Here is a 26,438-nt window from a genome sequence, read left to right on the forward strand (position 1 = left end):
ATTTATTGGCTCAAAATTTTGAGGCAGGAAAAGTCCAAATCGAGGCATCAGAAAGGGCTTGCTTTCTCCCTGAAGACTGCAATGATCTGGAGCTGACTGCCAGTGATCCTAGGTCCTTGGCTTTTCTGCCACATGGCAATGAACATGGCGATGCCTTCTGGTTCCATGGACTTCTAGCTTCTACTCCTTCCTGGTGGCTTTGTCCCTGTGGCTTCTCTATAAGACCCCCAGTAATAGGATTATGACCCATACTGATTCATTTGGCCACACCTTCACTAAAAAGAACATCTCGACCTAAAGTAAGGGGGAAATGGAAAGGAGAAATGAGTTTATATGGCTACGAGTTTCTAAAAAAGAGTCTGGAGGCTGGCAGAAGGTTTGCCCTCATGCACAACTGAGCAGAGTCAGAGAGACAGATAAAGCAGATACAACCCCCAGATATTGGTTCCTTTGAGGGCTAAAGAGACCCATGGGAGTTATGGTCATGGCCGATGGGGTTAACTACCAGGGCAGATGGCCCCTCTTTGGAAATGGTGTTTATGTGTGATGAATCTGGACTCAGATGGGATCTCCCTTCATAAGACTTTCATGCTAATGTGCTGGAGGTGCAGTTAATGTTGGGGTTTAAGATATATTTAGGGGATTTGAATCTCTGGACTGACAATGTGATAGCCAGATCCTGAGCCTCAACAGACTCCAGCACCTACAATCTGATTTATTGGACTTACCACACTCAGCTAAGATGGAGGTGAAGAAGGACAACCACCACACCATGGAGCCTAGAGTGATTACAACTGAAAATGGGAGGATTGCATCCAGCATCCAGGTGGAATCTGAGCCTCCTCTTGACATAAAGGTGCAATGGACACAACCAATCCAGTGTCCACATAGAAGAGGTGGCATTGGATTGGGAAAAGTGGACATAATGGACAAAGGGTATGGGGAAAGGCAGGAAGAGATGAGAGGTGGAGGCGTCTTAGGGACATGGAGCTGCCCTGGATGGTGCTTCAGAGGTAATCACCGGACATTGTAAATCCTCACAGGGCCTACATGATGGAATAGAGGAGAGTATGGGCCATGATGTGAACCAATGTATATGAGGTGCAGAGGTGCCCAAAGATGTACTTACCAAATCCAATGGATGTGTCATGATGATGGGAACGAGTGTTGTTGGGGGGGGGGGGAGAGGGGGGGGTGGGGGGGTGGGGTTGAATGGGACCTCACATATATATTTTTAATGTAATATTATTACAAATTCAATAAAAAATAAAAAAATTAAAAAAATAAAAATAAAAAAATAAAAAGAACATCTCGAAAAGGTCCTATTTCCAATGGCATACCCACAGGAATGGAGGAAGATTAAGAGTGTGGGGTATATGATTCAACCTCCTACAGCAACTTATACATCTGTCTTCTGCTATTGGTGTGTGGGAACCTTGAGAATGGGGACAAGTTTTATTCACTCATTCTCTATTCATATCTTACGCACTGTTGACATCTTACAGTTGTACTCTGGTTCGTGCTTTCCTTTAAAAGCGATATATTATTTGCCATCCCTTAAGCAAAGGCCTAGCCCACAGTGCTAGTTGGCCATTTAGGAAATCATTTTGGAGGGCTTATTGTTCTATGCCCTGGAGGAAAGGTGATGAAAGCCTGAGGATCTACCATACCCCAAGTTTCTTTCTGTACAAAATACTCAGCAGTGGTACTCTGTGCCCAGGTAGGAATGCTTTGTCCCCAATTATCCAGTTACCTTGACCACGGCTGGGTCAGGTATCTGCGTATTGTCATCTGAAGGAACCCTCTATAGCAACTAATCTCTCTGTGAGAGTTTGAATGTGAGACACACAGAGAAGCCACTGATACCAAGAAAATTCCAGAAAAAGCAAGGTACTAAACAGAAGCCACAAGACAATGAAAGACGTAAGGGAGCAGTACCTTTGAGCAAAGAGGACAACAGTGGTTGAGGAGCAGGGGCAGAAGCAACAAAGTTCAAGAGGAGATTGGAGTCACCTCAGTGATGACCCAGTACCCCATGATGCAATAAGCTGCCCGCTGCTGAACTCATTTCCTGGGCTTTCTTTCCTCCTTGGGTATCCCCAGAACTAAGACCCATCCCTGAGATCATCTCAGGATATCTCTGACCCAGGACCTAAGGACTAGGAGGGGTAGGAAGTGAGGATTGAAAAATGATGAAAAACACCTGATTGCTGTTGTTAAGGACCTATGATCTAATGGGGAAGAAACATCATTACATGTTCACATACAACTCTATTTCACAGAGCAGGGAAAGGAGAGAAAGGAAAAGGATGGAATCTGGGAAGACTAAAAAACTAAGCCCTATTAGAATTCTCCTCCAATTTGAGTACCTGTATTTCAGTAATTGCCTGCAGTGCTAAAAGAGAACCTAACCTTTTTCTTAATATCATGTTTAATAAAAACTAGCTCTTAGAATATTTTGAGTGAGCTCAGTGCTCATTAGACTGAGGGACAAATAGCAAATGAATTATAGCACTGCATAATGAAAAAGGAACCTGTAACAGTTTGTTCATTCCTGAGCTGGAGAATTTGTACTCCTCCTTCAGCTTGGAGGGGGAGAGGGGATGAAATCATACCCTGAATTTTGGACTGGTTTCATAACCCACACCTTGGAGATCCCAGTGCTGGGTCTGGCACCCAGTTATGTGAGTAAATAGGAATTCGAGTCAAAATCAACCACAGGCTGACCTTTGTATATAGAAGGCCTAGGGTAAAAAGGGGGCCCTTCTCTCTTCTTTAGTGTGATCAGTTCTGATCTATCATCAGAATGGAGATAGCCATATCCTTCCAGAAACTTAACTTATAATTCTTCTCCAGCCCATGACAAAACTCTTTATACAATCAGAAACTTGAGGTCACTGAAGGGCAGCTTTGAGAAATGGTGTTTCCTGTCACCTTGGACTCCCAAAGTCATGGTGGTAGAATAGTGGGCTCAGAGGGTACTGATTTCATCTGGCAGGTAGGTGAGAGTTCTATTATGCACAGTCCATTATTATACTGAACGTAATGGGCCACAAACACAAATTATGTCCCTCCAAACCTATTAACAGTTTACACTTCGTGAATGCTTATGATGTGAGGCCCCTTATATGGCTTGCCTCCTTCCTTACCACTTCCTCAGAGGTAGTGGGTGATAATCACTATTATTAGTTCCATATTACAGATAGAAGGATACTAGAGAGAATAAGTACCTGGTCCCAACAACACAGCTGATGAGTGGTGAAGAGGTGGGATTTAAACCACTCATTCCGACTCAAGAAGCCCATCTATTTATTGCTCCAATACACTGCCTCTCAACTTTAGAAAGAAGTGTTTCACTGTCTTGCAAAGAGAATGGAGTGAAACTGGATGTGCGTCCAGCTTCTACAGTGTGGCAATAAAGGTCAGGAAATTGGCAAGTCCTTCTGGATGATTTCAACTCAAGCCCCATGATTCTCTTGGATATCTGCATAGTTTCTCTTTCTGCCTCTGATATTCTCCTCCTGCAGTAATTATGTTTTTTCTCTCTGCAAAGTTTCTTTAGTTGAAATACATCAACAGAGGGTGATGATGTGAAATGTTTTCTTCCCCACCAAAACTTAGTCATTCACTAGTTTATTTCAGAAGTAAAGGAAAGCATATTTTCCATTCCCTAAATGCTTACTTTCTGTACTTTTAGCCTGCTGAGCCAAAATTAGAGATGAGTATCATAATAGAACAGTATTGATCATAGCATATCAGTAAGAATTTGTTGGTCTGTGTTAATTAACACGATTCACCATCAACACTCAAATCTATATATACCCAATAAGCATGATTATGAGTCTACTTGGACCAATACATTTTTCAGTAGTGGCAGATCTTGCCTCAGAAATGATCCATTTGCTCGAATGCTTGTTCTTTTTGCTTACCCATGCGCTGCCCATCACATGCACATTGGTGGCCTCACTGGACTCCAGATCAGCTGCTTGCACATGTAATGTGTAACTTTTGGAAAATCTGAATATATGGAGATGGACGAATAAAAGTTGTTAGTATAAATGTGAGAAACATCCCGGGAAATGGTCTAGAAGACCTAGGCAAGTTCAGTCTACCAATAATCTCCCCTTCCCCAGAGGAATCTGAACATTTCTCTTTCATGTTTATGCAGTATTAATATTGTGCTATGCTGCCTTTGATTTCAACAAGTAGAGATTCATTCTGAAAAAATAAACAGGCTATTTTAAAAGGTAAATATCTCCTGGAAGTTAAAAGGCCTATCAGCCATTTACCTGCTTGACCAAATCTGTTCAAATTTCTTTTCATTACCGTTGGCTAAGACCAGTTGCATTGCAGGGATCTGAGTTACGAAAGGGGATGTGGCAAGGAGACAGAGAACTTTAGCACATGGGATCCTCTGGAAAGAAGGATAGGTTTGGGAGGAAAGGGTATAAGAGACCTAGGAAAGTGTCACTAAGAGAGTAAGTAATGTTACATCAAAACAATCTTGCTCTGTTCTAAATTCTGCCCAGGGTCATTCTCAAATCCAGGAAAGAGAGAAAGTTTTCCCTTTCCCCATCCTCCTCTTATGGCTTCATGGGGGCATCCTGCTTCCATAACTTAGGTGGGTATTTCAATCCATACCCTACTTTATCTGTGTTATGGATTAAAGAGCCTTCTGTGGGCTGGTCTGAGCTGCTAATCATCACATGTAACATGGTTTCTAGAGGAAAACACGGTCTGAATTCCAACAACTGAGTTACAAACCAGACTTTCAGACAGAATCTGTTTGTCATTTGGGACTGTCTGCCCAGGACTCTGGGCCTTATCATTACCCCACACCCCAGAGCACACACCTTGGTCACTGTTCAAACACAGACACACACACAAGAAGGCTTGAACATATTGCATGTCTCTGCATACAAAGGTGAAACATCTGGATGAACTGTAGACTAAGTGTGTTAGCCAAATGTTGCAAAATAGTTGGTAGGAGGGATAATACATTTTTGTGATAGACATTTTAAATTTTTATTGGTGTTGGGTAGCTCAAGTTTTTGTAAATTCAGTGTTGCTCTCTACAACCTGCCAAAATTAGTGAGAAGCAGGGAGTGTTGAAGCTGGGGGGTTTAGCTCTGGATTCTCATGTAAGACGTGGACTTGGTATGGATAAGGGAAAGGGAAGCAAAGTGAGTGGCCCAGCTATATATATTTGTTTTCATCTGCTTGCTTTTGGCACTCTACTCTAGGGGACTTGATCTCAGCTCTGATTTTGGCTATTTTAAGCCTCCTAATTTTCTGTCCTCTTTCTTATGTGTCCTGTGAAACTTGACTCAAAAGCAGGATATACACTTATGGCAGTGTTTTCTTAAAATATAATTGTGATGGTTAGGCTAATGTGTCAACTTGACCAGGTAATTGTGCCCAGTTGTTTCGTCAAGCAAGCACTGGGCTAACTGTAATACAAGGACATTTATGGACATTAGTCACCAGTGATTTTATTGCATAGACAGCCAATTACATCGACATCAGTCAGGGAGATTGTCATCAGCAATGAGTGATGCTTTATCCAATCAGTTGAATGCCTTAAAAGGGGAAGTGATTTCAGCATTCAGAGAGAATTTCCCAGCTCAGTGTCTCAAAGACACTCATCAAGGATCTTCACTGGACTTTCTTTGGCGCCCCTGGTTTGCAGCCTGCCTGTGGAACCTGCACTTGAGCATCCTCATGGTCATGTGAGAGACTCTTAAAAAATCACGTACTATTGACAGATATCTCCTGTTGATTCTGTTTCCCTAGTGAACCCTGACTAATACAGCCTGGTAGTGAGAGTGGGTTTCATAATGAAACAATGATCAAGGGCCACAGGCATAGAAACACGTGGGGTGCTCTGTGTAAATGCAGATTCTTTGCCTTCCTAGCCCTTCTAGAGAATCAAAGTCTCTGTTGGAGAGTGAAGCATGGGACATTTCCAATCTGCCTTTTTAATAAACTCCCTAAGTGTTTAATGCACACTGAAGAGAACGGTTGTATTATAGCCACATTCTGGCTGCTGAAACTTAGAACTTTTCAGTGTCATTAACCTATAGAATCTAGAAATCTAATAACATAGGAAAAGCTATAAATCTAAGTTTCAGGGAGCTTTGAAACTGTCATGTAAGCAAGTTTAGAGCCGGCTAACAATTCATCAAAGAAACTTGCTTTAGGATCCATTCTTAAGCATGTCAGGCATTTTTCTATCTGAAATTTCTGATTTCTATAGAAGATCAATGAGACAATGTTTATATTGCCAATATACCAACCATTTATTATTTGGATTTTACAAAATCCTTGCCTCTAAGCAATTGCCTTTTAAAACAAATCTTTCCTTTATCAGCCGTAATAATACTTTATTGCCTTTGTTCTGAAGTATTCATTTTATTTCCATTATCCCTATTGTATAAAGGAGGCATGAATCCAGCAAAGTCCAGTTTATCACAGTGCAAACTGAGTGGAGAGACCAAGCAAATGGAATCTGGTAGGTTTCCTCCTCAGATTAGTGACCAGAGGAGTTCATCTTCTCTAAGAGCCCCAACTGGTCTGTGGTGAAGCACAATTTGAGTGAAGAAGGGTCTGCAATATAGAACTATAACTCTTCCAAAATCATTGGTGAATTAATATATTCCAATTTAAACAATCACCAAGTGGATTGTTCTTAATCAAGACAAATCATCTGGTGACTGACTGATTTTTCCCTCATTTTCATTGGAAGGGCAGAGGAGAGGAATAGGATTGCTGGGGACATAGGGCAAGTCAGAACCTTCATGGAATGCCATCTTAGCTGAGACACAAGTGCCCCTGTAAGGGAGACATTTTCACAGGGGCCTTTTAAATGCCTGCATTGAGTTGTCTCTGTGAAAAAATGGGAGATTAAACAAGTGGCTTAAGGACGGGGAACCTCAGAGATACACCCAAGGTTTCACTTTCAAAGCCTGGTACCTGCTGGTCTGGGACCCTCCTTTGTGTCAATATGGCTTTGTTCTAACCACTAGTACAGCCTCAGGGACCTGGCCCTTGCTAGAAGTTCCTGCAGAGCTGCATGATTTGGGCATTGCACCGGTCTGGACAGATGTGAGTGAACCCAGGGTGAAAATATTCCTTATACTTATCCAGGTTTATCTTCTGCTGGATATACACAAATTGCCTCCTGCACCAGTACCTACAGAACCACTTCAAAGCCATCCACATATTATGTCTAAGGGCCCAGTTATTTTGATATGTCTCTCATTCAAGAATACCTTCTATTTGAACATATCTTTGATCACCACCTTTCAGTCAGACCTTTGTGAAAATGCTGTTAGTTTTCATGCTTGGTCCTAAAATGTCGAGGTTGACAGTTCCTTGATAAATTGTCAGTCAGCAGTATCATATTTTATTTTGCTAATGCTAAGTATACTTATTGATTGTTATGTAAATACCAAAGAGAGGCAAATCATGATGTCTTTTTTTGTGGCTACTGACAACAGAAGGGCAAATATAAATAACACCAAACAGAAAGTTTAAAATGAGAAAACAGGAATCTGATTCCATTTATGTGTGTGTATATTTCTTGATATATATTTTGATAAATCCTGCTGAGATTATATTAGTCATAGGTATTTTGGGAGAGATGGAAATATAATTTTTTCCCCTATATTACCTTAGTTTTCCTATTTTTTTTTTCTTTCCTTAAAATGAGTGCTACTCATATTGCTAAATTTCAAACCCAGGTGAATGGTTGGGATGGGTTTCTCTGTTTCCATGACAATTGCTCCTCTCTCCAATTCTCTACATACAGTAGGACTTTCGTTATTGCAGGTGGACTGCCCTGTGTAAGGTTATTTTCCAGAATTAGCCTTGCACCCATGGGTAGATATACCCAGATGGCACTTTCTACCCATAGATTTATCCTGGGGGGCTGAAGGGAACCTCCTCCAATTAGTGGTGCACTCAGTAAGTTACCTTCTCTCTTGGCTCATTTAGGAGGCATCTCAGATCTATTTATCTCAGGTTCAGTTCCTCTGTTAGTCAAATAGCAACTCCCTAAATGTGGTTGCCTAAGAGGCATGTGACCAAGATATCAAGATATCTAGTCATGTTGCTTCCAAGTAAGGTAAGATTCTAAGCTAATTTTTTTTCCTCTCCTTGTTGAGCTTTGTTCACCTAGGATTTGTTAATTTCTTAAAAGCTGAGTGCACTTTCCCGCTCAGGCAAATCTTATCTAGAGAAGTCTCTCATTGTGAAGTTCAAGGTGGGGGCTATTTTACTCCAAATAGAACAAATGGAATTCCTTTTTGGAATGTTTACAACAAACCTACACAAATGGTACAGAAAGTCATTCAGTTCTCCTCATGGCTATAAAAACAAGATGCTTTAAACTGACTTTATATCATGAATAGCAAGCATTCTCCTTTACTTACCCTTGCAAGTACACTGAAATTCTTGTCATAAAAAGTAGAAATGTTTTATGAGTGTTTAAATATACACATAAAGGTTAAAAGAATTGCTCTTCATTTTTTAAAACACTCATGTTACAATAACTTACTTTAACTTGAAAGGTCTACTATACATAATAGCTATTACGCTGTTCTTTGTTTCCACTTTTCATCTTGGAAATGCTTCCATTTCCGCATTAAATACTCACCACCTCTTTTAAAATCTTTTTACAATGTAGAAGTTCTTTATGTGTAAAAAAAAATTAAAGGTAGACAATACGACTTTCAGTAGTTAAGATTCTCATGGAACAATACAGCATTAGACATAGTCTTGATTTTGCTGCAGAGGTATAAATAAGACTATAAAGAAAAAGTTCATTTCCGGCTCTCTTGGTCTGCCCCAGGTGAGCATGCCTACAGCACTGATTTGGTCAGCCCCTGGCTCCCAGGTCTTAATCTTCCTCCCTGGTCTCTGCAGTAGTATCAAGGGACACCAACTAATCCGTTGATCAAAAACTTGGTCACGAGCAGGGCCTTAATTAAATCTTGCAGTCAATATTCCAGGAATTCAGTTGTCTGTGAAAATCTTGGGCATCAAAGTCAGCAGCTGAATCACTCAAGTTCTCACTTTTCTGAATGCCTCACCCACCGCTCCTTGCGTGCCCTCATGCCTTCGCCTCCCTCAGCTCCCAAAGCCCCGTCTACCGATGGTCCAGTGTGGTGCCTGCTGGGATTGACTCTCTTCTCTGAACTGTCCCCTGGGCCAGGGCCTGATTATCTTGGTAGCTCCTACTTCCTGCACCTTCAGTCCCTACCTGGATCCTTACTTGGGATGGATATATTGACACTAATAGTCCCTGATCTGAACTCCTCCCATGGCCAGACTCCCTCCTTTTGTCCCTCTGCAACGCACATTGTAGGGAAAGCCTGACAGGGTTCGACTGTTTGGCTGACTCTGCCCAGGCGGCATTTGGTTCTCTGCCTTTTACTCAGTCACTTGTGGCCAAGGTCCCTAAAAACCTTGAGCAAGGGCTTAGAATGTACATGACACATTTTAAATAACAACTTTCAGTATCCAAAGAAACTTTGTGATGGTACCCACCGGTTTGATTGTTATTGTGAAGGTATTTCGTGCATTTAAATCATCAGTCAGAGGATTGCATCTATGGTTGATGACATATACAATCACCAAAGGAGTCTGCCTTCGGCAAGGAGAGAAGTCTCATCCAATCAGTTGAAGGCCTTAAAGGGAGAACTGATGATTTCGACAGTCTGAAAGAAGAATTTCCATCTCTACTTCAGCCAGCCAGTTTCTCCTGGGGAATTCATCAAAACCTTCATTTGAATTTTCAGTGTGCAGCCTGCCCTGTGGAATTCAGACTTGCCAAACCCTACAGGCATGTGAGCCAATTCCTATAATAAATCCTATAATATTTACATCATATATAGATTTATATTTATCTGTCAGTTGTGTTTCTCAGTACGGACATTTTAAAAAGTAACTGCAAATTCATGTTGTCACTATTTCTTTAGAATATGCCAAAATATGATCCCCAGAGAACTGACATCTTATACCAGTGGTTGGCAAACTATAACCCTTGGGCCAAATCCATCCTGCTACCTGTTATTGTAAATAAAGTTTTATTTGAGCATGGCTATGCTCATTAATTTATGCATTGTTTATGGTTGTTTTTGTGCTACAACAGCAGAGTTTAGTAGTTGCAATAGACACTGCATGACTCACAAAGCAGAAAATATTTACTGTCAGTTCCTTTACAGAAAAAGTTTGCTGACACCTTCCTTATATTTACCTAATACTTTATCTTTGTTGGAATTCTCAATAGAGCCCTACCTGAGGAGCCTGTACCCAGGCACTCAGGTACCAACTTGGCTGAACCACCAATTTTTGTTATGAAGACAGACCAAATCTACTTTCAAATTAGTGACTCTGATTAAAGACAGTAGCATATGTAAAATATAGAAACACAAGCTAGGCTCAAAAACTTCTAGGAGAAATAGCTTACAAAGTTGCCTCCCAGAGGGGGACAAGCTTGACGTAAATTATAAGCAACTGCTGCATTCCAATGGGGATTCAGAAATACCAGTCCTTGCCTTAGGGGGTGCTTCAGGAGCTCTCTTTCACACCTTCAGTTATGCAGACCTTATCCTGCTGCTTGGCAAATTCAGACTTATTGGACTGGAGAAAGAATTAGCATTGATTTTTCTCCCATTAATTAAAATATTTCAAAGGCATGCTTTTAAATGGTTATATCATACAGGCTAGCAAATAGAAAGGATTTAAAAAAAAATCATTTCCTTAATCTCATTTGCTAAATTGAACCTGATACTTTCTATACATTTAAAGTAAAATTTCCATGTAAATCAAATGACTACATGTGCTGACAGTTAATATCACAAAGTAATCATTCTACAAGAGTACACATATTACTAAAATTAAAAATGGCTAAAGGGAGGGTTTTATAACCTATTGCACTAAGTTGTTTTTTTTTTAATCCCTTTCTGTACTGATTAATATAAAGGAATCATCACTGTCAATGGACAGAGGCCATTACATTGCTTTTATCAAATACAAGAAGGTGTAAATACAAACTGCAAGATAGAAGAGAAAGATCATGAGTCATTATCTAACAGCAACGCTATTAAACATATTCAAAGACATGAAGTGAATTCATGTTGCTTTTCAACACATTGCTAAAGAATCCTTTTAGCTGTAAAACTAGCAAAGATATCACAATTCCGACATCACCGCTGGGAACACGATAGTTTAAGGCATTTAAAACAACTTCAGGACTTCAAAAGAGAGGAGTTACTTACCATAAGATAAGTCATTCTGCCTTTAATCTGGACACAGGTTCCTCAAATTGTAATCAATAACTTATTAAAAGTCTTCCAGAGTATTCTAATCTGAAATCTTGAACACTTATTGGTGATTAAAATCTATAGTCTATTGAATGAATGAAGGCTCATATATGTTAACAACAAAATTGATATTTGTTGTCCTTTTTGAAATCCAAGGACAATGATTTATTCTCAGGACGTCAGTTGTACCCTAAGGTAAGGTACACAGTTCTATATTGAGAAGTGAAAATCCTGCCCCAGCATTGGATTCCAGGACCTTGAGTGAAAGGAACAGATGGGCAGGAGGGGAAGACACGGAGGTGCGAGAGATTACATATACAATCCAAAAGCTCCCTGAGTGTTACCTGAAAACAGCTTATTTTCAGTTCGGCAGTCCTCTAAAGGCATGTGTCCTCAAGGCCGGTGGGTTATAATACATCTGTTTACAAAAAGGGTGTGAACCAAAAGACTTTTCTCATTAATCATATGAGTTCGGTGTGGGGCTTTCTCCTGACTATTTTAAAAAAGTTTAAGCGAGTCACTGAAGACCAGTCTTTGGCCAGCCTCACAAAAATACATGCAGTTTATCTATGCCTGGCTTGCCTGTGCTTTATGTGTTCCCTTTAGAACCTAGGGTCCAGAGCGCCAACTGCTTCCATTCACATCTCAGAGCATGCTCAGCTTGGAGCATGGAATACAGTAGTTGCTGAATAAATGTGTGTGGCATGAGTGACTGTGAGAATGATTCTCATCACCTATTATTGAACACTGGGAGAGTACCAGGATAGAGATGCCAACCTGTCCACTCAGACCCTGGTCAATTAAATTCAACCTTATACCTTTCCCCACTCCATAAAAGCAAGTCTCAAACCACTAACATTTATTGTGGCATCCAATATGATGAACTTAAAGAATTGTAGCGCTTCATACCCTGGCTTCAGCACCTGTACCGGGCTTCTTCTAATTTTGATCTGTTAAGGTTCACCTTCTGAAATTTTGGATCATGGCACCTCTACATTACTGTCAACTTTGTGCCATCCTTTATTCTTGGTGCCTTTTATCATCTCAGCTGAAATGCCCCTGCTCTAACCTTTAGCCCTTCGGTACCACCCAACTCCAACAACCCCATACTACCATGACAAAGAGAGTCCTGACCTGGAAGGAATAATTTTGAAAAACCTTCAAGAGATATTTTAATGTTTCCTTTCTTGAAGCGTCATGAATTTTGGGGAATGTCTAGCAAAGATGGGAGCATAAACTCTTTTCATTGATGAGTTCCCAAGATTTGCTGGTTATCTCTCTTACCCCAGTGATGAGATAGCACAGATAACTGATGTCATGCCTTAGAGATCACCATGAAAGTATCACCCTTAACTGCCAACTTTTAGATTAATAGTTGTATAGGTTATTCATAACTAAAGAGTTGAACATTATTTAATGCTCTCAGCATACCACATTGTGCTTCTGCCTTACTTCTCAGAGAGCTCATATAACAGTCCACTTCACATTATATTTATTATTTTATTTTCTTATTTCAGTCCTTTGGTAGCTACTTGAGTACAATTCTTTTGTATTTCTTATATCTTTATTTCCCTAGAAGACTGGCAATAATCCTTCTAGAAATAAGGGCACTAGGAATGTTTACTAAATATAAGAAGAGAAAAGGCAAGCATCTGAAAATATTTCCAGTTCTAGCTTGGTGAAATGAATATTTAACCATTGGATCAAAGTGGTTTTCTAATCTTTTTTTTTTTTTTTTTGGTAGCTTTGAACTAATAGCAATTATCAAAATTACCTAAGTGCTATAAAATTTTGTAAATTCAATAAACAACTCCAGCTCACCCCCAACTTCTTCATGCCTAAACAGATAATCTCTGTGGGCCCTTCCCTCTCTCCAGGATGCCTAATTATTGTGATCCCAGGTGGAATTATGCAAGAAAATACGTCCCCTAGGCGAGGCTCACTACAGCTCACAGGGTATTCATGTGGGTGTTTGTTTTCTTCATTTTTAGGAGAATCAAGCTTAGGATCAGGGATGGGCAAAACTGGGAAATAGGGGAGGTTTTCTTGAGCTTCTTCACCTAGTTGTTTTCTTCCTCTCCCTCTTCTCTGCCTGCATAGACCTCTTTCTGCCCCCTGGAGGTTTAATGAACTCATCTAATCCTGAATTCTTTTTAAACTTAGTATCTCTCTTCTATAAGGACAAACATCTGCCCTCAGTCTAGTCTGCTGGAAAGATTCTAATATATGAATTAATTGTATGATGTTAATGAATGATAGCAGCTTGAGGCATTTTCTTGCCCAGAGGGATTTACATTTTAATAAGGAGCAATGCCCTAACCCAAAGGAATAAATTACTAATGGTAGAATTTAAGTCTTCAGGGATGGCATCCAGGGTCAGAAAGCCTTCCACCCCCCCCCCCTCCCCCCCCCCATCACATTGCTGCCTGCTCTAACTGCACAGAGGACTGCCATCCCCACATTGCTGGCCCCCTCTATCACCGTGCATATTCAAGAAGTTATTTCATACAAACCCCAAATGCTGACAATGGCAAATGCTGAGCTAATTATACAAGGGAGAAATGTCAACACAATGGACCCAAATAATTTCTGGATTTGGTAGGGGAAAAAAGAAAGAAAGGAAGGAGGAAGGCAGGAAAGGAGAAGGACTGTCAACAGGGAGGGAGAAAAGTATCTACTTAATCTGAATATTATTAGAAGATAACATTAGACAAATAAATGCATGTATTTTTAACAACTCTTCTGAGATAAAATTATGTGTATTAATCCAATTTTTCTATACAAAAAATATTGATTAACAATCCTTGGGGGAATGAGACTGCAAAGAAACAACAATTTAAAGGATATTTAACTTAATGTGTTAAAATTTAAAAATAAATTTCATATTGGTGTCTCTGTAGCTTAAATTAGTGTTATAACAAGGAATACTAATTTTGACAAAAAGTTGCCTCCAGGGTTTTTACCAAATTATTATTAACTAACTGAATATTTACCAAGTTATTATTAATTAAAGTGTGTGTGACCGGTTTGTTATTGCTAAGAATAGTAGGTCTGCAACTCTGCAGTCAAATATTTTAGAGGAAAGTCAATAAAAGATGAATTATTTCAGTAGCTGGAAAATTCAGCTGCATTTGTTGAACTCAAGGACTCTTTTGGTCTTTTTGAAAAATAATCATACACTCACAGAACACAGTTTTAGTCTTTGTTTAGGGCATGCATACCCTGTTACAAATTTGAAAACAAGTTTTGAGAAGGCATGGGAGATGATCCTACATCAAATAAATCAATAGGATGTGCCTGCAAATGCATATTACTGCATTAGCTGTTCGGTTTCTTAACTGTACTTTGAAACTGAATAAAGATCTTACTTTACTCATCTTTTAAATAGAAAAATTTAAGGTCTCATGTAACACTTGAAAAGACAATAGTTAACACTTCTTTCAAAGTGAAAAATCCAATCAATTGTACAACACTACTTTTATAGCTATTCTATGACCAACATAACACTGGTGATAGCAGCTTATAATGTAAGACACTTAGGAAAGGGATAAATCTATTTCTTCTTGTTTTTGAAATGACTCTATCACTTCGCAAATCATCATTCTCTACTCACTCATTTCTACCCTCAATCAACTATCAGAATTCAGCAAGTTAGATACAGATAAAGACTTAGATCTGATGTATTTATATAGATACAAGGAGATGGATATTATGGGAGAGAAGTGAAGAGAAACAAAGAATAAAATGATAATAGAAACGGCATGTGATTGGAACCCCAGGAAAGACTAGATATAATAAAGAAGAGACAATCTTTAAATTCAACATCTGGCTAGGAATTTTCTGGAACTATTTAAAAACATGAATCCAAAGCTAAACAGAAGAAAACTAAATACTAACAGAATAGATTTTTTAAAAAATCTACACCTAGACATAGCCAGTGAAACCACAGAACACCAAAGATTGAGAGAAAGTCTTCAAAATTTCCAGAGGGAAAAGGTAGAGGGAAAACGTTGTACAGGATGAATATTTGACAGTAAACTTCTCAACAGCAGCAATGGAATTTATAAGCCAATAAAATAATATCTTCAAAGTGCTGAAGAAAATAATTTCAACTTAAATATCAAAACTACCTTTAAGGAATGAGGATAATACAAGGAATTCAAGATAGTGAAGTAGGGATTGGCAGGCAGCACTCCTCCTCCAGAATGTGTGGGAGAGTAGGCAGGTCAACCTGCAGAAGGGAAGCTGTGGGATTGTGGGGGCGATTAGAAAGGGCAGCTAGAGAAGGGGGACCCAGTTGGCCGGGGAAAGGAAAGCCATAGGAGACGGAGCCAGCACACAGACGGCTCAGAGGGACAAGGAAGCCAGGGATGTGACTTGCTGGAATCCTGAACTCAGCCTTCTCTGAGAGTGAGGAAAGCCCTAGGATGACCAGGGGTGCATCCCTGTATCCAGCAGGCTCGTGAGGTGGGGGAGCCATGGGATAATAGATGTGGACTGGCCTCCAGCCAACTCAGGGGAAGAAAGGTATAACAGGAAGGGGAGATAGGGCGGGTGGACCATACACACAAAATTAAAGATGCCAGCCAGCACTGATGTGGTTTGAAGGAGAGGGGAAGGGAGTGCTGATCAGGCAGGCTGTCATACCCACCTGTCCTGGAAGATAGAGGAACTGGGTCAGTGAGGGGGTGGGCTGACAGGTACCTCACAGCCCAGGAGGCAACAGCAAACTGTCAGAAGCCCAACTGGCCTGAGGGAAAAGAGGATGGGAGAGGCAGACATAAGCCTTCAGAAGCCTAACCTGTGTAGCTCAGTGGTTGAGCTGAACACTTGCTTCACATATATGAGGTCCCAGGTTCAATACCCAGTACCTGAAAAAAAAAAGCCTAACCACCCTGAGGGATAGGGGGGCAGGCGAGGCAGCCCAGGAGCTGTCAGGTATCCAGCCAACCTTGAAAAGAAGGGATCCAGAAAGCAATCCAGTGGGATGTCAGGCACCCCGGCTCCCTGGGGGTGGAAGTAGTTCTGAAACAAGCAGCCTAGTGAAAGGGAACTTAAGACTGAAATTTTTTCAGATTTCTTAAATTTCATATTTTTATGTTTTTATTCTTTTTTTCCCCCTCTATATCTGGGTGCCTTACCTGTGGAGGGTGGGCTGCAGGGTAATTGACTGGTGAGCATGACTGCCTAAGATAGTTGCTAGCAGCCTGAGAGTGAAGCCTGATTTTTCTTTTTTTCTCCTTAGTTTCTTTATTTCTTTTCTTTTTCATTTTTTCCTCTTACACTGATTTTCTTTCATTCTACCATCTTTTGTTTGGTCTTCATTTTCCTTCTTCTCATCTTTCCAGTCTTTTATTTTATTCTATTTTTTCCTGCTTCTTTTTTTAAATTTAATTCCACCTTTTAATTCTGATTCCTTTTTATTTTTTATGATTTTTCACTCTTATTACATACTTTTTTTCCTGGTTCTTTTATGGTTCCTTGTCCATCTTTTCTTAAAATTCTTTTTTCTTCTTCTCTTTTTCCTTGTCTATGGTCTTAATGTTTTTTGAGGGGAAACAAGGACAACTACAAGGATATAGAATAAAGTGGAACCAGGTGTCAAGGAAGGCCCTTAAAACACAGAAAAAGAAATAAAACCCTAGAGTAGAAAAAGAAACCAACCAACTGAATAGACCATCAAGACAAACAGATGCCTCAACACTGGCAAAAAATTACAAGCCATACCAAGAAACAGGAAGACATGGCCCAGTCTAATGAACAAACTAAAACATAGCAGGAGATACAGAATGTGGAACAACTAATAAAGGATGTCCAAACAAACATCATGAATCTACTTAATGGAATGAAGGAAGAGATTAAGGATATTGAGAAGACACAGGGGAATGAAACTGGAAATTAATAAGGAGCAGAGAACCAGAATAGGCACAAAGATATGGAAGTTAACACACTCTTAGACAATCAGTGGGTCAAGGAGGAAATTGCAAAATAAATCAGTGACTACCTTGAAATGAATGAAAAAAGGAGAACATCACATATCAAAATCTATGAGATGCAGCTAAAAAGCAGTGCTTAGAGAGAAATTAATAGCCATAAATGCTTATATTAAAAAAGAAAAAAAGAGCTAAAATTGAAGACCTAACTGCACACCTGGAAGAACTAGAAAAATAACAACAAACTAATCTGAAAGCAAACAGAAATAAGGAAATAACAAGGATTAGAGCAGAGCTAAATGAATGGGAAAAAAAAAAACTAGAAAAAATTAACAAAGCCAAAAGCTGTTTCTTCTAGAAGATTAATAGAATTGACAAACCCTTAGCTAGACTAACAAAGAAAAAAGAGATAAGATGTGAATAAATACAATAAAAAATGAGAGGGGTAATATCATGACTGATGTTACAGAAATAAAGAGTATCATGAGAGGATACTTTGAAAAAATATATGCCAACAAGATGGATAACTTAGATGAAATGAAAAATTTCTAGAAACACACAAGCAACCTACATCAAAGAAAGAAGAAATTTAATAGCACAACAGACCAATCACAAGTAATGATATTGAATTAGTCATTAAAAACTTCCCAAACAAGAGGAGCCGGGACCAGATTGCTTCACTTTTCTTTCTGGAAAGAACTAATATCAATCCTGCTTAAACTCTTCCAAAAAGCAGAAGTGGAGGGAACATTATCTAACTCATTCTATGATGCCAACATCACACTAATACCAAAGCCACATAAAGATGCCGCAAGAAAACTGCAGACCAATCTCTCCAATTAACTTAAATGCTAAAATCCTCAAATAAATACTTGCTAATCATATTCAACAACATATCAAATGAATTATACACCATGATCAAGTGGGTTTTATTCCTGGTAAGTAAGGATGGTTTAGCATAAGAAAACCAATCAATATAAGACACCACACTGACAAATTGTAGGAAAAAAATCACATAATCACATGATCATCTCTATTGGTGCAGAAAAAGCATTTGACAAGATACAGCATCCTTTTCTTTTTCTTTTCTTTTTTTTTTTGAGGTACTAAGGGCCGGGTGTTGAACTTGGGACTGAGTTGGTTTTTTGTTTGTTTGTTTTGCTTGTTGTTTGTTTTTTCAGGAGGCACCTGGAACTGAATCTGGGACCTCCCATGTGGGAGGCAGGTGCTCAACTGCTCGGGCCACATCTACTCCCCTGGCAGCATCCTTTCTTCATAAAAATACTTTGAAAGAAGGAATAGAAGGAAACTTCCTCAACACGATAAAGGGTATATATGAAAAACACACAGCTTACATCATACTCAATGGTGAAATGCTAACAGCTTCCCTCTAAGATCTGAAAACAAGACAAGGATGCCCACTGTCACTGCTCTAACTTAACATTGTGTTAGAAGTACTTCCTTGAGCACTTAGGCAAGAAAAAGAAATACAAGGCATCTAAATTGGAAACAAGAAAGTAAACATTTCACTATTTGCAGATGACATTTCCTATATGTGTAGAGTCCTGAAAAATCTACAATGAAGCTTCTAGAGCTGATAAACAAGTTTAGTAAAGTGGCAGAATATAAGATCAACATGCAAAAATCAGTAGCACTTCTTTACACTAACAACGAGCAATCTAAGGGGGAAATCAAGAAAAAATTACATTTACAATAGCAACCAAAAGAATCAAATACCTAGGAATAAACTTAACTGAACATGTAAAGGACTTGTACACAGAAAACTACACAACATTGTTAAAGAAAATCAAGGAAGACCTAAGTAAATGAAAGAATATTCCATGTTCATGGATTAGAAAACTAAATATTAAGATGTCTATGCTACCCAAATTGATTTACAGAGTCAACACAATCCCAATAAAAGTTCCAGCAGCTTTTTTTTTTACAGAACTGGAAAGGCCAATTTTGAAATTTATTTGGAAGGAAAATGGACTCCAAATAGCCAAAAACATCTTGGAAAAGAAAAGTGGTATTGGAGGAATCACGCTGTCTGACTTTGAAGCATGCTACAAAGCTACAGTGGTCAAAGCTGCATGGTATTGGCACAAGGATAGATATATTGACAAATGGAACTGAATTGAGAATTCTGATATAGATCCTCATATATATAATCAACTGTTATTTAACAAGGCCACCAAGCCCATTCACCTGGGACAGAATGGCCTTTTCAACAAGTGTGCTGGGAAAACTGGGATGATGGTAGTGCAGGGATGTGAGTGGGGTTAAGTAGGGTGGGAGGGATTGGGTTGGATTATCCATGGAATTGGGGGGAGGGCTGGAGGAAGGAACAGGTGAACTAGGGAGCATTATTTGTTCATCAATTGTAACAAGTGTACCACACTAATGAAAGATGTTTTTAATGGGGTAAAGCATGAGAGTGGAAGAGGGTAGGGTATATAGGAATCCCCTATATTTTTTATGTAAATTTTATATAATCTAAAACATCTTTAAAATTTAAGAAAAAAATTCCAAAACAAAAAAAAGAATGAGGACAAAAAAGGCATTTTCTTTAAAGAAAATAATGATTTTCTATCAATAGGCAATCCTAAAGGGAATATTTATGCTATCTACTTCTTGGAAGAATAAAATGAATTCATAGTCAGGTGTGAAAGGCAAGACACAATGGCAAGAAATAATTGTTTAATAAGCAGATAAATCTAAATAAATACTGTACATATATAACTATAAAATATATAAAATATAGGGAATTATAAAAACAATAGAACATAATGTGGAAGTCAGAGGAGGTGGAGAACAATAATCATTGTTCTAAGACCCTCCTGTTGCTTTAGAGTAAGATTAAGATATTGGTGAACATTAGACTTTATTAAGTATGCATGGTAAAATTTTTAGGGCAACCAGTAAAATAAATAATAGACATATGGATAGCTTCCAAATCAGTAGAGGAAAACAATGAAATAAATTTTAAAAAAGCCACCTGTATTATTCCCAAATATAAACACATAAAGGAAAAAAAAAGATGCATAGAAAAAGTACAAAGTAAGGTGATAAAAATAAGTTTAAAAAAACAAAACAAAAAAATTAAACACATTAGTAATCACAGTAAATGTAAATGGTCTTAAATTGCTAATTAAAACCCAGAGATTCTTAGAATGAATATAAAAAAGCCACAATGGTGTGGCAACTGTTCTTCATACCACAATGAATAAAGACTTCACTTAAAGCATTCAATGAGAAAGTATTTCATCAGAAAGTGAGCTGTTAACAGTAAAGGACCAGATTTCTGAAGGAATGGAAGATGCACAGAAGAGATTCAATAGATCAAGCTACTAAAAAGACATTTTAGAGTCATTCATTATGGAGTCTGTTCTCTTAGCCACACCTGGGTGAGAGATTCTAGCAGTTCTTCAGTAAAGACAAACCGGAAGCATATATTAGCTCTCCACTTTCTATCATTTATATTTTGTGGTTTATAATTTTTCTTATCCCATTACATGTCTTCATATAGTTTCAATAAGTTCATAATCTGTCTTCACACAGTCTTAATTAAATACTCCCTTGTCCCAGCAATGTTATAGCTAGAGATCTCTATTCCATTATTGCAACCAATATATTGATTCCTTTTTATTACACAAAATATTTATTTTTGCTATGGTGGTGTATTAGTCAGCCAAAGGGGTACTGATGCAAAATACCAGAAATCTGTTGGCTTTTATAAAGGCATTTATTTGGGGTAGAAGCATACAGTTACCAGGTAATAAAGCTTAAATTACATCCCTCACCAAAAGTCTATTGCCACATGTTGGAGCAAGATGACTGACAGCATCTGCAAGGGTTCAGGCTTCCTCTTCCTCTTAAAGCTTCCTCTTCCTCTTAAAGCTTCTTCTCATCTCAGCTGTAGTCTGGGAAAAGTCTCATCTCTCTCCCGGGACTTGTTTCTCTCTGGACTCAGCTGCTCTGTTCTCTCCACAAGGTCAGCTGTAGACTGTGAGGCTTTCTTTCTTCCTGGAGCCACCCCTATTTCTCTGTGTTCTTCTCCTGTGTGTTTATTTCCTGGGGCCCCAGCACTAATAACTCCAACTAACTCTGCTGTGTTTTCTCCTACTGACATTGGCCCCAGTCAAAGCCTTAAGAATTATTTAATCAAGTAAAAGTGAAACCTCTGAATCCAATAAATCTAATATGCCCAGAGGAACAGACCAATTTACAAATATAATCCAATATCTATTTTTGGAATTTATAAACAATATCAAAATGTCATACGTAGCTATTCCTATAGTGCATTTGTAAAGTATCTAAAAACAAAGCCAACTTTTAGCATTCTGTAATAATATTGTTTTCCTTAGCATACATTTGACTTTGATTAAAAGAAAGTCAACAAAACAGTTTATTCAGTATTACTTTGGATCTAAGTCCGGAATACCAGAAGGGCCAAAGACATGTCCGTATAAGGTGGTTTCACTGGTGAGTCCTGGGCACAGACCAGTACATGCAGACTAACAGCATCATGTACAAACATTCCTGTGGAATGGGCCAAATAACTTTGAAATATCTGTATTTTTGCTTTCAAATATATGCCTTATTTTCTGGCATGAAATTAGAAAAACTATGGGTGCCATCTACCTTCACTGTTAAAAAATTGGACTTCTTGGTTTCATTTAACCCAACCTGAATAGAACCAAACACACTGCTTTATAAGGTTCACCAGTGAAATTTAAATACAATGTGAATTTCTTTAAAAACAAGGCCACCTCACCATTTATTCATTCATTTCACAATTATTAATTGAACTTGTACCATAGGCTAATATTATGGAATGATGGGGAGATTACAGTCTAGTGATATGGAAGTCGAAAATAAATACATAAATGTGCAACATGCTAAGTGGAGAAAAGTGCTATTGAAAAAGTTGGATAAAATTAAAAAAAGGGGAAAAAAGGGCTAAAAACTTAGAATTATGTAGTTGTGGTTGTTTGAAATTATATGTACCCCAGAAAATCAGCTTTTTAAAGCTAATCATTTCCTGCAGGTGTCAACCTATTGTAAGTAGGACCTGTTAATAAGTTTACTTCAGTTGAGGTGTGGCCCAGGGTGGGTCTTAATCCTCTTACTAGAGTCTTTTATAAGAGAATGTAATTCAGACCAAAAAAAAAAAAAAAAGCCATGCAAACAAGAAGCCTAAAGCAAGAAACCCAGAAGAGATGAAGGGAGAGACCAACAGATGCTGCCATGGGTCTTGCCACATGACAGAGGGGTCCAGAACTGCTGGCAGCCAGTCTAACAAATTGCCATTGTTAAAGCCAGTGCATTTCATGGTATCAGCTTTGAGCAGCATAGCAAACTAAAACAGTGATCGAATGAAACACAAGACTTTTTCTCATACTTTTTCAAATGTGGGAGATATATCCATTTGGACCAGTGTCCTTTTGAAGGTAGCTTTCATGAAGAGTCTTTAGCTTTAAGCACTATGGGCAGATGATTCCTGCTTCCTATTTCCACTCCCCACTCTCGGCCTCATGGTTTCCTTCTTTGAACCAACCAATCTTTAGGATAGGTTTATGATCTTTTATCTGAGCATACTCTAGTTTATCTGTATTACTTTTCAATGGCAAGATCCAGAATTGAACACAATACACAATACACTGCTTTTCTTTGCTGACAATGATCTATTAATCCACCACTTTTGAATATGATCATTTGGCCAGCTAGGAATTCAATGAATACTGATTAAGAGCATAGTAAGAAAGTGCTCGGTTTGAAGCCAAGCTCTTCTTAGTTACAAGTCACAGGAAAATTAACTAATCCCAGTAAGCCATATTTTTCTCATCCATTTAATAGAAATAAAATAGTACTTGCCTTGCATAACATAATACAAATAAAGTACTTTGCACAATGCCTAGCACATAGTAAATACTCAATGAGTTTTATTTTAATCATTTAGTCCATGTTATTTTCACTTATTCAAAACTGACCTTTTGAGAGACAAGGAGATCTCAAGAGTTAAAGAAGAAAATAATTATTGGAATAATATATCTTTTTATCTGCACTGCTTTTAAGGGTAGTTTAAACAAAAGAAGAGTGGGCATCACTAGTTGATTTAACTCTATAAAGGGTTTTTATTAGAATTAGTTAATTGGATTTATTCTGTGCAGAGTCCCTACTCTAACTTGAGTTCTTGAAATCTTTTGCATTTATGACTCCAATTGAACAGCAATCTGCTAATTCTGCATGAATGATGGAGTTAACTGGATGTACTGACCCTGTAATTTTTACTGCTTTCCTTTCCTTCCATTGATCACTGCTTTGGACTCCTAATGCATTCCCAAGAAGGAGTCCCATATGTACTGCAGTGATGACAGTAAGTGATGAATGCTTGCCGGCATTCTGAATTATCTTTTTGACGTCACCCTTTTGGCTACATTTGCATGCTATTCGCATCTGGATTGAAAAAGAATTGATTCAATATATTTTTGGTGTTGAATTTCAATTTTGAATGTCTCAAGAAACATGTGGATTTGGGGTTGGCAGTGTGGGATCTGAAGTCAGTCTGATGTGATTCAAATCCTGGAGCTTCTCCCCATTAACTCTGTGACTTGGACAAATTATTTTACCTGTACTATCCTTTGGTTCCTTGTCAGTAAAATGGAGTTAGTAATATTACCTACTTCCTACGATGAATGAACTCATGGTGGTAAATTCTAGAGTACAGGTTGCTAGGAAATAGAATGTGGGTTTAGTCTTGGAGTTGATGCTTGATGTATGTAGCATTATTAATAAGGTTAATTGTGAAAATGTGTAAATGAATAGAGTTGATGGTAACACACTATAACAAATATAACTAACACTGCTGATTTATAAATGTGATTGTGGCTGAAAGGGGTGGTCTGTGGACATAAATGTCAATTGAAAGGAAGCTAGAGAATAATCCAGGGAATGTGTAACATAATGATTTTGGTGGTAGATGAAGATTGTGGTTAATAGTATAAATATAAGAATGCTCTTCTTTTAAAAAGTACTAAGACTATGTTCTACATGGGAATTATAACTAATGTAGCTTATGGACAGTAGTTAACAGTAAGATTGTAATACTTTGCAGCAATGGCAAGAAGATATTTCAATCCTAAGGAAAACAATAAGGGGGTATAAAGGAGTATTGGATTTTTCCTTTTGAGTAATGAAAACATTCTAAAATTGACTAAGATGATGACAGCACAACTTTGTAATGAAAATGAGAGCCACTGAGTACACATTTTGAATGAATTGTACAAATATGGACTATATATAACCCAGGGAATCCAGTCGTGGATAATGGACTGTGGTTAACAGAACAAATATTAGAATGTTCTCTCATGAATGATAACAAATATACAATACTAATATAGTGTGTTAATAATTTGGTGAATTGGGGGGAAAATAACATTAAATTTAAGATGTGGGCTGTAGTTAGTAGTAATATTTTGACGATACTCTTTCATAATTTGTAACAGATGTTTCACAACAATGCAGGTGGTGGTGGTGGGGAGATATATGGGAGCCCTGCATGATGATATGTATGTTTGTTTTGTAAATTCACAAATTTTACTCTACACATTGTTTATGAATGTTCACATATGAATGATATACATCAATAAAAAAGATAAAAAAACATTACCTACTTCAGAGAGTTGCTGTAAATAAGATAATGTATATGAAATGCTTATTATAGGGTCTGGCTCAATAATGTTCGTTTCCATAATCATCTTCTTTTCCTTATCTTTTTTAAAAGGTATGGTTCTTAAATGTTTCATAGAATAACTGTAAAGGTTAAACGGGATGATATATTTAATGCTTTGGGATAGAATAGAGGCTTAGTGAATCATCATGCATTATTCCTTTCCCTTCCTTTTCTCAACCTTTTTTCCATTGTTTACTAATATATATTTATCTATACCCATATATATCTGTATCTGTAGGAATATATGTAGGAGAAATGCATTATATTCCTGATTTTTGCACAGCTAGCTTTGAGCCAGTGGAAAATCTTTCTCTAATGCTATGCTACATATTATCAAACACAAGCAGTCCCTGCTAAGACAGCAAGGCAAGGGACGAAATAGATTAGAATCCACACTCTCATTTCTCTTGCTCAGTGGTTGGCCCACTGAGATGTTTAGCTGTGTAGGGGCAAGAGGTCTCTAGACAGTTTACTGGAATTTTATCTGCCAGATGTTTGAGTTAGCAGAGACCAAGAAAATATATTAAAAAGGCATGGCTCCCAGATTTTTTGGCAAGTCCAAAGTAATAAAAAAAGCAAAATTTGATATAACCAGAGGCTCTTACACTATCATTTTTCACCTTTGCCACAATCTCACCAGCTGACCTAAGCTGTTTCTCAGTATGGTTTTGAAAATTCAAAGGGGGATTTAAAGCCTTGATTGAAAATGCTTTCGCTTTGTTCAGGCTGATTTATTTTTAAGATTGTATTCCTTTCCCTAGAAACTGCTGGAATATTGTTGGAATGATTGTTTAAAAATATAAAACTATGTGCAAACTCAGTTACTTGAAGAAATAGTGAGATGGCATAAGCAGAGAATAGAAGACATAAACTATTGATCACATTAAAAATGAGAGCAGAGCAGAAAAATGGCAATTATTAATGAGATATTTGAAAATAATTGGAAATCAAAGAAGATGGATGAAAATTAGAAAAATTGGGAGAATCAAACCTACAGAGACAACGTAATAAAAAGAAGTCCAATGTCCAATGGATTTTCAGAACGTCTCTGTCTCCTCTTTATTTCATCCACCTGATTCAATACGAAAGAACTCCAGAAATCAGATCTAACAGGGTTGTTAGAGAGAAGGAAGTATTAAAAGAAAACCTTTCCTGCGGTTCAAACCCAGAGCCTCCTTGACCTGTGTGCCGCTGGCCCATGCGTGCAGCGCTGATGCGTGCAAGGAGTGCCCTGCCACGCAGGGGTATCCCCCGCATAGGGTAGCCCCACGCGCTGGTGTGCCCCTTAAGGAGAGCCGCCCAGTTGAAAGAAAGTGCAGCCTGCCCAGGAGTGGCGCCGCACACACGGAGAGCTGACACAACAAGATGACACAACAAAAGAAACACAGACTCCTGTGCTGCTGACAACAGAAGCGGACAAAGAAGACGCAGCAAATTGACACA

General features: G+C 38.3%; 1 protein-coding gene across 6 annotated transcripts in view; it reads right to left on the bottom strand.

The window, feature by feature from the left end:
• B3GALT1 (beta-1,3-galactosyltransferase 1) overlaps window positions 1–26,438 on the bottom strand; it is a 617,370-nt gene that overhangs the window by 140,441 nt on the left and 450,491 nt on the right. Inside the window, exon 3 of one of the 6 annotated variants that reach the window (XM_071216309.1) lies at window positions 9,550–9,763. The exons of the other annotated variants lie outside the window; for them this stretch is intronic. The gene's annotated coding sequence lies outside the window, so the exon portion shown is untranslated. The remainder of the gene's footprint in view (window positions 1–9,549; window positions 9,764–26,438) is intronic. 6 annotated transcript variants of the gene reach the window in all.

The sequence above is a fragment of the Dasypus novemcinctus genome, chromosome 7 (assembly GCF_030445035.2).
Source record: "Dasypus novemcinctus isolate mDasNov1 chromosome 7, mDasNov1.1.hap2, whole genome shotgun sequence".
In the NCBI taxonomy this organism is placed as follows: Eukaryota; Metazoa; Chordata; class Mammalia; order Cingulata; family Dasypodidae; genus Dasypus; species Dasypus novemcinctus.